We start from the raw sequence: 16,152 nt of genomic DNA on the forward strand, positions 1-16,152 counted from the left end.
AGTTCAAAATAACAAGCCTGTCACCCTGTCTGCCTAAAAAAGGAAAAATCATGTTTTATGTTTTCTCTGGGAAAATAACATTGACTCATCTCTATTCTTCCTGGCATACCCAAAACAATTATGTAATATATGAAGAAGATAAAAATGTGATCTACAATCACAGAGAAATACAGGGTGGGGAAAAAGGTAGGTTTACAGTTGTGAGTCCACAAAATTTTATTCTTGTATTATTATTTATTAATTATTGTATTTTTTATATGAACAAATGTAAAGCTAATTTTTTCCCACCCTGCGTATCTTCAGAACCCCCATGATCTCAATGTTGGAATAGAGAACAAGGCTTTTTAAATGACAATTAAAATTTGTATAAAAAGCGGAAAAATAATGGACAAACTTAATAAAAAGAAGATGGAGAATTCTGACAGATAAATGTAATATAATTTTTTTTTCCAAATGGATATTATGGTTCTGAAAAGAAAGACAGTATCTGAAATGAAGAACTTAGCTGGGAGAGACTTATTTTTAGATTGTATAAACTAGATAAAATTAGTGAATTCAAAGGTAAGTCAATAGAAATCAAAGTGAATTAATAACAATTTAAGGTACTTGAAAGACTATATATATATATATATATATATATATATATATATATATTCACAAAGAGAATGAGACTTAAGCAATATTTGAAGATATAATGAGCAAGAATTTTCCAAAACAGATTAAAGAGACCACCCCAGATTTACTAAGTTCTGGAAACTTCAAGCAAGATAAATACAAAGAAAAGTGATGAACTTAACAAACTATGACATTTATTCTCAGCATTTTGTTTCTCTTCTTCTTGTAGTCCAGAAGTTATGCTAGGCCTTCTTAATTTATCTCCTAAATCTCTTCATTAATTTTATTCTTCATTTAAAAATATGTGTTTTATTCTGAACAGTCTATCTCCCAGTTTTCTTCAAATTCACTAATTCTTTTTCAACTGCAACTTGGCTATTCTTAAATTTATCCATTGAGTTTTTAATTTTGATTATTATATTTTTGCCTTCTAAATTTTTTATTTGATTCACTTCTGTTTTTCCTCTTTATTATTTTTTTCTTCCCCTATACCCTCTTCCACATCCACCCACCTCCACCCTGGAATCACCACACTGTCTGTCATCCATGTCTATGAGTTCTATTTTTTTTCTTTTTCGCTCAATCCCTCCACCCCTAATATTCCCCCAACCCCAGAGCTTTCTGCCTGCTCTCCTACATTAGAAAAGCCCAGAAATAATCCCCCCCAGTGCTTATTTGGCATATCAATGGCCATTTGGGACTCAGGACATTTTTATATTTATGTTCTATCAGACTTTGCATATGGTATCCATTGTCAAGTTTGTCACAAGGTCTGAGATGGCTGCCAGAATTCTAGCCACATGTCCTCATTAGAAACATAAATGGAAGAATGCTGGGGTGGGGACTTAATCCTCATGGTATCTTCTTTTAACAATTAATATAGTCATTCTAGTACTTGAAATGTCCCTGATAAAAGCTAAATAACTAACTTTCTTGCCAATCACTTTATAAGGGCTTGTGAAATACATAGGAGAGCCCTGGCTAGTTTGGCTCAGTGGATAGAGTGATGGCCTATGGACTGAAGGGTCCTGGGTTTGATTCCAGTCAAGGGCATATGCCTGGGTTGCAGGCTCCATCCCCAGCACGGGGTGTGCAGTTGGCAGCTGATCAATGATTCTCTCTCATCATTGATGTTTCTATCTCTCTCTCTCCCTCTCCCTTCTCTGAAATCAGTAAAAATATATATTTTTTAAAAAGAAATATGTAGGGGAAAGTAAAGGAGAAACGGGGATGTGTGGACAGAGGATATAGGCTTTACAGTTTTCCCAAGGCAGATTTGTGGTATGCTCATGACTCTCAGCTTCAGTCCCCTCACTTGCAATGTGTTCACATGGCCATACACTTTTTTTTTTTTTTTTTTTTTGCAAAATTTACACAACTAAAGTATTTTTACCACAACTGGTTAAAACAACTGTCTCTTTAGATCCTGATTTTTTTTTTTTTTATACTTTTTGTGTCTGGCAGTGGGAGAGCGCCAGTCATTTTTTTTTTCTTTTTTAGTAGAAATGCATTTAGTTGAGGTTTAATGGGATGTATTTATGTTATTTGCAGTCATCTGTGCACAGTTGAGCTACCAAGCTGTCCTGCTGTGGGATTGCTTCTAGGAATACTGCCCTCCATGACAAATCAACTGATATTGTAACAGCATGGTACAGAACCAGAGGACTGAGAAATGTGGTTGTGGAGGAAAAATAAAAGTTGGAAATGTACAAAATCAGAAATTCATTTCTGGAAAATACAGTCTTAAACTCTCATATGAAGAAAAATTTGATACCCCTCCTAAAATTTTAACATTGGCTTAAATGGGTTGTAAAGCTGAAAGAAAATCCAAAAATTTAATAATCATAGAAATTGTATTCCTGTTGGTAGAATTATAGAAAAAAAAACTATTATCTTTTTATTCTCTCTATAGAAAATTGTATGGCAATATTATTTTACTATGAAGAGGTGATCAAAGACTGTAGGAAATATATCAGGTAATTAATTAAAAATTTTTAATTTATTGTATTGTCTTTTCTCTGAATAGCTATTCACTTTTGTATTTAGTTCTTGTATTTATAACTACATATTCTTATAAGTAAAGAAGGTCCTCCGAAATTTTAGAAACTTGAGATTCTTTTAAAACCTGGTGGAGAACTGTTCTAATTTGCAAGCCAAAGTCCTTGGATCTGAAAAGTCAACAAGCTGAAATCACATGAGACTTCTATTTTCAGGAACAGTTGTCCTCCTCTCTCTTTTGAGGCAGGATAGGAATCTGGGGAGGGAGACCAGAATTTTGGCAGGTGAAACTGCTTACCTGAGCCTGACAGTGACAGAGATTGCCAGCCTCTCAGGCTGGGACAGTCTCATCAATCAACCCGTGCTTGAACTATTAGCACTGTCAGCTTCCTGGTAAGAGATGACAATTCAAGGGTAGCTTTCCTCACCCACTGCAACTCCCTCAGTCAAAAGAGCAAAACACTTACTCAGAAGGAGAGGCAAGAATGCATCTCTGGCAGCAAGAACTGGCCCCATTTACTTTCAGTCTACAGAGCTTCATGTGCTCATTTTTGCATGACTGTGAAAGAGATCTTCAGCAGAAGCCCTTGGCTTGCTGGTACAAGAGTTGGGGTAGGGCTTACATCCTTTGGCTTAAAAGGGAGTGGTTGTGATGCCAGGAACAAGAAGATTATAACAACTTTGCTTATATATTCTCACAAGTGATGTCTGATTAAAAAGAATAGCAATAAACACATGCCAATATTTGTTTGTACATGCATTACTTGTGTGGGATGGGCAGAAATAAATTGCTGGTTGAAGATATTAGAAATGAGAGACAGCCATTAAGCTTTGCCCTCACTTGGTAATAGGAGGCAGAGTAATGAACTATTTTTCTTCAGGTTGTGAGGATTATTTAGAGCTGAAAGCAGACTTGGGATTTTTTGACCCAGAAGCAAATGGGATAGATATCTAAGGAATAGCACATAACCCCTGGCATTAAAAATATCAAGTATTTACTTGATCTGAAGAGAAATCACAGTGCAAGTAAAAGCTTCTAAGAGTTCTAACAGCTCAGATGGTTTCACTTTTATAAATATTCACAAAAGCCCATTCTATTGAAGACTTTTAAAAATTGTGTCCTTATATATTTATTGTATTATTTTGAAAATAAATGGCTGAAAATTGTTTCATGTGTTTCTAATTCTCTTAAAAATCATGTTATCACCATTGGGGGCCTCATATCACTTAGTTGTCATTTTTATCTGCTGTAGGAAGAACAAATATCTCCTTTAGGAGTGAAACAGGGGTAAGGCATCTCAGGTGGCCTTTTCATAAGTCTTTTCTTCCTTATCTCCACTCCTAAATCTCCAGGGATTTAAGATTATGCCTGTTGGCCACTTAAATTAATGAAACTGCTAATATTTAATGCAGGAACATCATCTCTGTATGCTCTAGATACATATATGAATAGAACTTCTGTGAATGCACACCTGTGCTGAATGTCAGTTTAATCCATGTAAAATAAGCATTGATTTTAAAATCCTCATTCCCAGAAACCTAAAGGAAAAACAGTTGAAAAGATATAGAACATGAAAAAGCTGTCCTTTACCCTGATTAAAGATGCATTCTCATCATCTCTTTTAAAGAAGTTTATCTTTAGAGTTAAGGGAGGGTCTCCATTGGACTGTCATAACTTTATAATTTCTTTTAAAACAAGACCATTTTTTTATTTTTAATCATTTTATATTTTTAATTGCAGTTAACATAAATCATTATATTAGTTTCAGGTGTACACTCCAGTGCCCAGACATTATATAACTTAATAAATGTTCACGCCAATCAATCCAGCACCCACCCAACACCACACCTAGTTATTAGAATATTATTGACTCTATTCCCTATGCTGTACTTTATATCCATATGACTATTCTGTAACAACCAATTTGTACTTCTTAATACCTTTAGTTTTATTGCCCATTTCCCAATTCTCCTCCCATCTGGCAACCAACAAAAAGTTCTCTGTATCTATGAGTCAGTTTCTGTCCTGCTTGTTCATTTTGTTTGTAGATTCAATTGTTGATAAATACGTATATATTGCCATTTTATTTTTCATATTCTTTTTTTCTTTTTCTTCTTCTCCTCCTTCTCCTCCTCCTCTTCCTCCTCCTCCTCCTTTTTCTCCTTCAAGAAGACCCTTTAACATTTCATATAATACTAGAGGCCTGGTGCATGGATTTGTACACTGGTGGGGTCCCTCAGCCTGGCTTGGGGGATTTGGCTGAAACCAGCTCTCCAACTTCCCCCACGGGGTCCAGGATTGCGAGAGGGCAGTTCTCAGGTGACGCACCCTGGAACTGGGCCCCCTCCTCTCTGGTTCTGGGTACATCATCCAAGAACCACAGCTGCCAAGTCACCGCAGCTTGGCAGCTCCTGCATTGAGCGTCTGCCCCCTGTTGGTTATTTCATGTCATAGCTACCAGCCAGTCAGCTGGTTACTTAGGCTTTTATATACATAGATTGGTTTGGTGGTGACGAACTCCTTTAAGTTTTTCTTGTCTTAGAAGCTCTTTATATGTCCATCGATTGTAAATAATAGCTTTGTAGAATAGAGTAATTTCAGTTATAGATCCTTGTTTTGGATAGTTCTTGCCTCTCCCTTCTGGCCTACAAAGTTTCTTTTGAGAAATCAGCTGACAGTCTATGGAATCTTCCTTGTAGGTAACTAACTGCTTTTCTCTTGCTCCTTTTAAGATTCTCTGTTTGTCTTTAACCTTTTGCATTTTAATTATGATGTGTCTTGGTGTGGACCTCTTTGGGTTCATTTTCTTTGGTACCCTTTGAGCTTCCTAGACTTGTATATTTGTCTCCTTCACCAAGTTTGGGAGTTTCTGTCATTATTTTTTCAAATAGGTTTTCAATTTCTTGTTCTCTCTAATCCTTCCAGCACCCCCATGCTGTGAATGTTGGTAAGCTTGAATTTGTCCCAGAAGCTACACTATACTTATTTTTTGTAATCTTTTTTAATTTCCTTATCTGATTGGGTAATTTTTGTTTCCTTAAATTCCAAATTAATTATCTGATTATTGGCTTCACCTACTCTACTGTTGATTCCCTGTAAATTATTCTTAATTTCAGTTAGAGTATCCTTCATTTCTGACTGGTCCTTTTTTATGCTGTTGAGGTCCTCACTAAGCTCCTTGAGCATCCTTGTAACAGTGTTTTGAACTCTGAATCTAGCAGACTACTTATTGCCATTTTGTTTAGTTCCTTTTTCTGGAATTTTGTTCTCTTCTTTCATTTGGGTCATGTTTCTTTGTCTTCTCATTTTGGCCTCCCTGTGTTTGTTTCTATGTATTAGAGAGAGTTGCTATGTCTCCTAGAGTTGATAGTATGGCCTAATGTGGAAAGCCTCCCTAATCAACCCAGCTGGGCACTTCAGGTGTGCTCGCTCCCTGTGTGGGGTCTATACCCTTCAGTTGTAACTTAGTCTTGATTGCTTTTGGCATGTCAATGGAAGGGATTTACCCAGGCTGATCAGTTGGAAGGATTGGCTATGACCACTGACCACTCACCTCCATCCACCCTGGAGGATCAGCTGTGTAGGGGCCCATCACACAGGGCAGGACTTATTTCAGCAAGGTTATGATCCCCACTGAGTCCACCTCTTAAACGTGTCCTTTGTGGAGGTGATTGAATGGTGATGTTACAATATAGTCTGAAGCTGTCCACTGGGTTTACTGGCTGTGGGGCTTCCCAGGAGGTGCAGGCCAAGGCCACCACCTGTGCTTTGTCCAGAGCTACTAGGCATAAGCTACAAAATGATCTGCAGATGGCTGCTTCTTGTGCTGTGCTTGGAAGTACCCAGGCAAGTCCAAGCTCTAAAGCAAGGGTGTCTGCTGCTAGTGCTGAGTCTCAGGCCACTTCATGAAAGGTATGGGTCTCAGTGAGGGCAGATGCTGCTTGTTTGAGAGATTTTAGGAAAATCTGGAGCATGAGCCAAAACAGGACATTAATATGGTAAAACCACTTGAAACAGCTTGGGTGGGCCCAAAAGTTGGGTGGAGCAGGGTCTCAGGGCCTCACCAGGATAGGGTAAACAGTGTGAGCCAGGTTGATGGAGTCTCAGACATAGCACCCACCTGCCAGATCTTCGGGGTTGAGGGCTCCTCAAAGGAACAGAGTCTTCTTCCAGCACTTTTGTCTGGGAGAAAGCTGCCCCTACGTATCTTGCCCTGATGACAACCAATTTAGTTTTTCCCTATATGTTCCTGGTTCCTTGCAAGCTTCTGCCCCAGTGCTGGAGCGCAGAGGGAGTGAATCTGAGTAAATCTGGGTACTGGCCCTTTATGAAGAACTGCCTGGGACTCCAGCAGCCTCAGCCTCCCTTAGCCTCAAACCCTGCTGGTTTTTATAGCCAAAAGTTATGGGCACTTCTCTTCCTGGCACTGGAACCCTGAGCTGGGGGACCTGGTATAAGACTGGGACTCTTGCTCTTCAGGGGGACCTCCACAGCTGAGATATCTCTTGATTTTTCATCTGACACATGTGGGTGTGGGACCAGCCCTTCTAAATTTCTGCCCCTTCTACCAGTCTTGTTGTGGCTTCTTCTTTAATTTCATAGTTATAGAACTTCCATTCAGCTTGATTTCAGGTGGTTATGAATGATGGTTGTTCTTAGTTTAGTTGTAATTTAGATGTGGTTTTGGAGGATTTGTGTACCATGTTTACCTATGCTGCCATCTTGGATGTAAATCTCAAAGCAAGTCCATTTTAAAAGAAGCATTACGCCTGCTCTTTGTTTCTAAGTTATCCCATTTTAGCCAATTGATTATATTAATTAGAATTTATGCTTGCTCTAAAACAGCAAATTTCAGTTTTGAGTGATTCTGTTCCCCCCAGACATTTGATAACATCAGGAGACATTTTGATAGGGGGATTGGGCAAGGTGGTGCAATTGGCATCTAGTAGAAAGGAACCGGGGACCTGCTAAACATTCTACAATGCACAGGACAGCTTCCACAACAAATAATTATCTGGTCCAAATGTCAACAGTGCTGAGTTTGAGAAACCATGCTCTAAAATAGTGCATGTAGGGTAGAAAGAGTGAGGTTGGTTTTGATGATGATGTGTTGAAAAAGTTTTACAGGCAATTGAAAATGCATCCTTCCTACCAGGAAACCCCCTTATGTCTCTTGTGTCATTCTTAATTACAGCTACATCTGCTGGCTCAAGTAAAGCAGGTTCTATTGCTGAACCCTAAATTCTATTTTCACTGAGAAGGGGAAATGGGTTGGGATGGACAGTGTCTCCTCTGTTGGCTATCCTATGATGGAGTAATCTAATTTCTATTTCAGAGTAATCATCCAGGTTGGTGTAAAACCTGACAGAGTTTAGGGCAAGCCAGTGTATCTGTAATTTTTATTATTTTCATAAACAGACTAGAGAATATTATGTCCCCAATAATTTTTGCTCTATAAAAATCTTATCTATCATCACTAAATATTTGTTGTTTCAATTTGTTATACTCTATATAGATTAAATTCTAAGTATAAAAGTCATTATATTATTTAACAGTTTCTTGATAGTCTCTTTGGATGGCTAAAAGCAACTTTGTGGAGTTAATAGAAATGCCTATGGAAAAATATATTCATTGTTAATGTTAGCAGGATTGTGACTAGATTAATATAAGTGTTTTTAAGGTAAAAGTTCCATTGTTAATATTGAAAATCACATAACTACACTCACCTCATTCCATATGCCCCTCCATTATATCTAGACCTTTAAAAAAAAGTTTATTTTATTTCTGGAACCATTTCTGAGTTTTGCAACTGTAGTGGGATATCAGAAGAAAAGTAGGAAATAATTGGAACATCAGAAATTGGTCCTGAAATAAAGAAACAAGATAAATGAGCATTATTCATCCTGTGAAATGTAAGAGTAATATGAAGTCACTTAGAGTATGGAGGGCTCTCATAAAGGACAAAAATAAACTACTATCTGTTTCTGTAGGTGGAGAAAAGAAAGCGAATGGTTTATAAATTAGAAGGGATGGTTGAATGACATGGTTGAATGTAGTGTTTACCGAAGGAAGAATTTAAAGTCTCTTCTTTGGAGGTTTTAAGAACAAAAAAATTTGTCCTGGCCATGTGGTCCAGTCAGTTGAGCATCATCCTGTGCACCAAATTGTTGCCAGGTTTGATTGGGTCAGGGCACATGCTCAGGTTGTGGGTTCGTCCCCCAGTTGGGTATATATGGGAGACAACCAATCATTGTTTCTCTCTCAATCTTTCTCTCTCTCCCTCCCCCTCTCTAAACTCAGAAGAAATATATAATAAAAAGTAAAACAAACAAAAAAACCATTTAACTTATTCTCACTTTTTTTAAGTGCAGCCTGTATTAGTTTCCTGTGGCTTCTGTAACAGTTTACCACAAACTGGTTGGCTTTACCAATGGAAAGTTTTTTTCTCTCCCAGTTCTGGAGGCCAGAAATCTGAAATTAATATGACTGAGTCAAAGTCAAGGTGTTGGTAGTATTCTGCTCCCTCTGGAGGCTTTAGGGAAGAATTCTTTTCTTGTCTCTTCCAGGTGTCACTTCAAATCTCTTTTTGCTTGGCCTTCTCATTGTTTTTTTGTTTTGTTTATTTGTTTGTTTGTTGTGTGTGTGTGTGTGTGTGTGTGTGTGTGTGTGTGTGTGTGTGAAATCTCCCACTGCCTCTCTTTTAGAAGGATACATAAAATGGCATTTAGGACTCATCCAAATAATCCAGGATAATTTCCCCACCTCAATATCATTAACATCATCACACCTGCAAAGACCCTTTTTCCATATAAGGTAACATCACAGCCTCCAGAGATTAGGATTTAATATCTATTTAGGGGAAGGTTTGTTGTTGTTTTGTTTTGTTTTTTGCCTAGCACACAAATTGAGGGAGAAACTCATTAAGTTCTTTATGGGTACTTCCAGTGTTGGGATTTTGTGATTCAAGATCTTGACCTTTGGCAATTTGCTACACCCCTCCCTGAACCTTGGTTTTCTAGCTTGCAAAATAAGTATAATAATGGTATTTATGCAATAAAATTGTTATGGAGATTAAATGATTAAATTAAAACACTTAGAGGTGTGGCTGGTACATAAGTCCTCAATATGTGTCAGTTACCATTACTTGGTGCTGTTTGCATTGATATTATCATTATCATTAGTATAAAAGAAAGATTATGTGAAAAGATAATTGGCCACTTGCTTAATGGTCTAAGATACAATCCACATTTCTTCACTGTTACTTTACTTTGTTTTGACAAATTTAGTGAAGGTGGATCACAGAAGGAATTGAAGTAGTGACTTGATGTCCAAAGAATGTACTTGATCTGCTTTGTGGAGTTTACTTAACTTTGTCTATAACAGGGACAGACTAAGCCAACCCCCAAATTGAGTAGGCAATTCAAAAACTGAGTTTTATAAAAGTTCCCATTAAGAATAACAGCCTCAGGAGTAGCAGAGATATACTATTAGCTTTATACTCTAAAAATGACTTAGTCACCTTTTCAACCTTTTATAAACAAGTAAAATCTCAACTTTTAGATTTAACAGAAGTCCTTTTATGCTAAATTGAGTACCATCCTTATAGAACTTGACTTGTTTAATATGTCTCCTATACAGATTAACCTTTTCACTTAAACATTAAATGTTTATTGGTAAAGAGTCAATATATTGTCTATAAAATACATATTTTTAAAATATATTTTTATTGATTTCAGAGAGACAGAAGAGGGAGAGAGAAATAGAAACATCAATGATGAAAGAGAATCATTGTTCGTCTGCCTCCTGCATGCCCCACACTGGGGATCAACCCTGCAACCCGGCTATGTACCTGACCAAAAATCGAACTGGGACCTCCTGGTTCATAGGTCGATGCTCAACCACTGATCTATGCTGGCCGGGCTATAAAACATTTTTTACTCAAAGGATTTACAGGGCTTTATAAATAATGACATTCTGTATTTTTAGGTGTCATTTTAGGTGTCATCATTTCGAAGAAGCAACTACTCTGCCTATTGTACACATTAATTGGTAGAGTATGTAGTTTCTTCCAGGGGCTACCTTAGGCCAATGATAGAGTCACTGACAAGCCAGACTAAAAGATAATATTAATTTGTCTTCATTATTAATCTGATGTGATTTTCAAACCATGACATTTCAGGTAATGCCATGGATGCACTAATGGAAATAGTACTTCCATTTTTCTCTGTACATTTCACCAAAAAATAACCATATAAAGCCCAAGCGCATTGGCAATCTGTAGACCTTTTACTATTTAAAATACTACTAGTATTAGGTTAAACAATATGAAATTGCTGTTTTTGTAGGTCAAAAAGAGACTGAATGTGGTGGTTTTCTATGGTACACTGTAGATAGTACCTCTGTGAAAAAGTAGCTCAGTTCTCCAGAGCTATTAAATGAAAGTAGCTAGAGGAAACATTCAAGTATATAAAGAAAATTTTGCATTTTCAAGTTACTTATATTTACTCCAATAAATATAAACTGAGTCCAGTTTCATATCCTTTAATGTCAATGATAATGGGAACATACATTATTAAAAGAAGGAAAATGAGTGAAAGAAATTCATAGTGGGAAAGGCTGGGTAAATAGAAAACAATGAAAACTGCAGATTGTTACAAACTTTGTAATCATTTCTGTTTGACAATGTTTACCTCTTTAAATGTTTATCTTCTTACACATTTTTATTTCATTTTTATGTGACTCATAAAGTTGGGTATCACTCAACGTTTAGCTCTTTGGTGCCTGAACATGGAAAGCAGATTGCCCTGGCATTTTTATATACTGTAGGAAAAGAAAGTCATTTTCATTTATTGAGATTTATTATTTGAATATGTTTTCCAATATAGCAAAGCACACCTACAAAATTTAATGTACATGCATATTCAAGTACACTATTCTGAAGTAGCATCAGGTAAAATTTTATACTTTATTTTGGGGAAAATGCAGAGAACTAAATAGATGCATATACTTTCCCATTCCACTCTCCATTTTCTCTCCCCTAGTGATCAGTGATATTGGGAAAGGTATTATATTTTCCATAAAGCCTCTCAAACATCCATTTATCACTTCTTGGGCTAGGGATTGTTCTGGAGTGGTAAGTAGTTGAGCAGATGCCAGATTTCTAAGGGAGGGATTATTATTTTGGGGGAAATGTTTGATGACTCAAGGTAGGAGAATGACTTTAGTGAATAGGCATAGAGGCCTATTACTATGGGTTTTCACTAAGAAGTTGTTTTCTATTCATATGATATTTGTTTTTGTGGTAAATTTCATGATTTTCTTATACCAGTGAAGTTTCCCTATGAGAAATTTTACATGAAGAAACACATTTGCTTGTCATTGATCACCTCCATAAATTCTTACCAGCTTTTGTTCTATCAGAATTGTCAGATTCTTATGACCTAGTTGGTTATTTCATGTCATATCTTGCAGTACATTGCATCTGGGGATGGATGTAAATGAGTAAACTGAGACCACCTCATAATTTAAAAAGCAATCTCACTCTGAGTCATCATGTGTACTATATACCAGTAAAAACAAATGAAAGTAAGGAAATTATTGTGGTTCAGTAATTTATGGAAAATGTTACAGTTTTATGATCTACCCATGCATTTCTTTAAAACACCTTTGCCATAGCATAAGGTACTTAGATGAAAGATTGGATTCAAGCTCAGAAGTGATGGGGAGAAATGTCTATTTTCTATTTCTTTCTTCATGGCTTGACAGATAAGTCAAAGAATGAGTAAAAAGGGAGATATAAGAGAATAAATAAATTAGCTAGCTAATTTATACATGGTTTCTGTAGGCAAAAATCAATGTAGATGATTTGGGGAATCAAAAAACTGGACCAGAACTTTCTTCAAAATTACATGGGAAGTAGGGAAGTGGGCAGGGTGGTAGAGATAAAACAAGATTGGTCTTGAGTTTATACTTGTTGAAGCTGGCTGATGGGTACATGGGCTTCTTATACTCATCACTATACTTTTGCATATGTTTGAATGTTTCCATAGTAAATAGTTCTTTAAAATCCTAAGATTTAACTATTTCCCAGTAGGAGTTTATACTCTAAATATGGAAACAATAATGTTCATTGTGCTCTTATACAACAGGCTCTGTATTTCATATAATATCCTATTTCCATAAAATCTTGATTTTCACATTTTTCTTGAGCAAACTCATGAAATTTCCTTATAAATAGACATCCTCAACATCTCTAACTCTGCTTCCTATACTGTCAGGTGATTTGTCACGATAAGAAAAGGTAACGAAAATCACAAATAAAGAAGCAAGAGTGATGCCCTGAGTTACAACTGAGAGAGAACAGGAGGAATGGAAATTTGGATTAAAGTCATGCTGAGTTACTAGACCCATATTGTTTCCTATAGCAGTATAAAGATTCCAGAGGCTATAATACAGAGTGGGGCAAAAATAGGTTTACAGTTGTAAGTACATGAAACAGAGTTTATTCTTGTATTATTATTTATTAATTATTGTATTATTTTCCATACAAACAACGGTAAGCCTACTTTTGGCCATTCTGTAGTTAATAATTTGTATTCTCAATGTGCTTTATGATATAAGCTTACCTTGGTGAGGTACCTGGAGAGCCCAAAAATGAAATGGATGGCTCAAAATCATACAAGTGTGGTCTTGAAGAACTAGAATGAATCTGGTCACTGCCATCCCTGCCAATGATGTATTCTTTAACTAGAAGTGAACAGCATTGCCAAGAAGTGCTTCCTTGCTTCTGTGGCTTATCTATAATATGAAGATGTTAAGATTGAATTTGAACCTACTAACTTTTTGTCAACTGATAAGGAGAGAAGGAAATATATATATATACACATATATTCTCTGTCTCTTGCTGATACTGGCAGCATATATCTAAACAAAGCTTGAAGCAATTTATTTTTCATTTTGTGTAACTATAACAACTTTGTTTATTGAGGGAAGGTTATATATTCCTAAATAATTTATGTCCCAAGGACAAAAATACTATTTAAGTTCCTCTAACAGAGATTTATGATAAAATATTACAAACAAATTAATCAAGTACCACATTTCTAAATTTGATTTTGCAGGTCTGTAATTAATGGTACTTGTGTATTTTCTTTTTTAAAAAAATATATCTTTATTGATTTCAGAGAGGAAGGGAGAGGGAGAGATTAATAGAAACATCAGTGATGAGAGAGACTCATTGATTGGCTGCCTCCTGCATGCCCCACACTGGGGATCAAGCCTGCAACCTGGGCATGTGCCCTGACCCCAAGCGAACCATGACCTCCTGGTTCATAGGTTGATGGTCAACCACTGAGCAACACCAGCTGGTCTTGTGTAGTTCTTTATTAACCCTTTATTGACTCTTATTACACATAAAATTGGGTAATCCTTGCTTTATACTATACTGTATACTGAAATTCTGTTATAGTACCTATAACACCTTCTTTAGTTCACATGTCTGTCTCCCCCTACTGGACACTACATTTTTTTAATCCAGAGATTCTTTTCAATGTTCTCAGCACAATGACTAGCTCTTTGTAGGTTTTAATAAATGTTTGTTGTAAGTGAATGGCTAATTGAATAAATGCCTTATAATGGCTAATCCTTTGAGTGACTAATTTTATAATGTAAGCAGATGTCTTTGGCTTTTACCTACCCCTTTTCTTACATTTCTCATATCCTTTCAGTGGGAATACATATAGAAAATGAAAGTGTTTTACCTACTGACTTCCCATTCCATATTATTTCATTGAACTTACCTCTACATTCTTCACATTTCTCAGTTTTCCCATTGCTTAGCATATATTGTGATTGAAGTAATCAAATACCACTGATCAATATTGCACTATCCTCCCACTCCTGCCCCCAAATCCTTATTACATTCATTCTTCTAAATCTAGTTCTATCTTCCATCTTTTTGCCTTTTGCCCCATTGCCTGTTAACTCATCTGGAAAAGTCATTCTGTCACACAAGAAAATAAATAGCTTTGATAGCTCTTTTGAGACCCATAGTTCTGAGGTACCAGGGTAGAAGGAAAATATTTCTGTGTAGGATGAATAAAACAATCTCTTAAAGAAGAGGCAAAGTAATATCACAAATATTGGCAGGCACTGAATTTTGTTAAGGCTTCAATTTGTCAAGCACATTGTCCATTAAAATGTCAGTGGTTTTTCTCCTTTGTTATTGAATATTTTTCTATCCCATTCTGGTCCAGAAAAATTAGAACAATTGTTTTCTAGAATCAGGAATATTTGGGTAGCTTTTCTTGATATTCTCTCTAGAATCATGAAAGATTCAGAAGTATTATAGGGTGAATAGTTTAGAATTAAGAAACATGCTTTTCTAGAGAGCTTTCAAACAGGTTCAGTTCAGGGTTGAATTTGGACAAAGATTCAGAGTAATTATGATTCTTTAGGCAAAATTTGCTCATCCTATCTATCCCCAATTACTGGTAATCTTGCCTGTTTCCCACTAAGTAATCAAAGTTTTATAAAGGTCATGTGGAGCAAGGTGGTAATTCAGGAACTTTTTTCCCAAAGAATGTTTTATTAAAGGAAATTTATGTGCTTGAACAGGTCCAAATAAACTTATTAGTAAAGATTGCTTTTTATTTTGAGGAGTTTTAGATCAAGACCACGTTTCTTAAAAACACGACTACATTAGCCACAAAAAATGAGGTAAATATGGGAAGACATTTTTAGCTCCATTTTACTGGTAGAAAAATCAAGTCAGAGGTTTGCTTCTGGCCATATGGACCTGTATGGCCCCAGAAATAGATTCTGTGTCTGATAACTGAAGTCTGTCAGGACAAGACATATCATGATAAAAAAAATGTATGCCAATTTGCTGAGTGAGCTAGTACTATTTAACATTTGTCAAGAAACAGTAGAGATATTTGCTCTGAGGAGTTTGAGGTCTTAGACTTGTGTATAATTTAGCTCATTACTGATACAAAAATCAGTACTTTGGGAAGGTAGATTTTAAGTCTTTACAGCAAGATAGAAAATCCCCCTGAGAAAACAAAATAAGAATATTCAGAAATTTATATACAACTATTTTACTTATTTATTTATTCTGTTGTTTTATTTTTTAAATTTTATTAAATTTATTGTAGTGACATTGGTTAATAAAATTATATGTTTCAAATATACAGTTCTAAAATGCATCACCTGTATATTGCATTGTGTGTTCACCCCCAAAAGTCAAGTCTCCTTTCCACCTAACTTATTTTGCTTAGCATATTCTCAAGATCCATCCATGTTGTCACAAATGCCAGTATTTCATCTTTTCTTATGGCTGAGTAGTATTCTAATGTATACAGTACTGGTGGGAATATAAACTGTTATAGCCACTGTGGAAAATATGTGGAGCTTCCTCAAAAAATTAAGAATAGAGATATTATATGACCCAGCAATTCCTGCTCCATGTTTCTACCCCAAATATTTGGAAACATCCTATCTAATAAAAGAGAAACATGGTAATTGGCGTACAACCACTA

The sequence above is a fragment of the Myotis nattereri genome (genome assembly GCF_964212035.1).
Source record: "Myotis nattereri genome assembly, chromosome: 1".
Classification (NCBI taxonomy): Eukaryota; Metazoa; Chordata; class Mammalia; order Chiroptera; family Vespertilionidae; genus Myotis; species Myotis nattereri.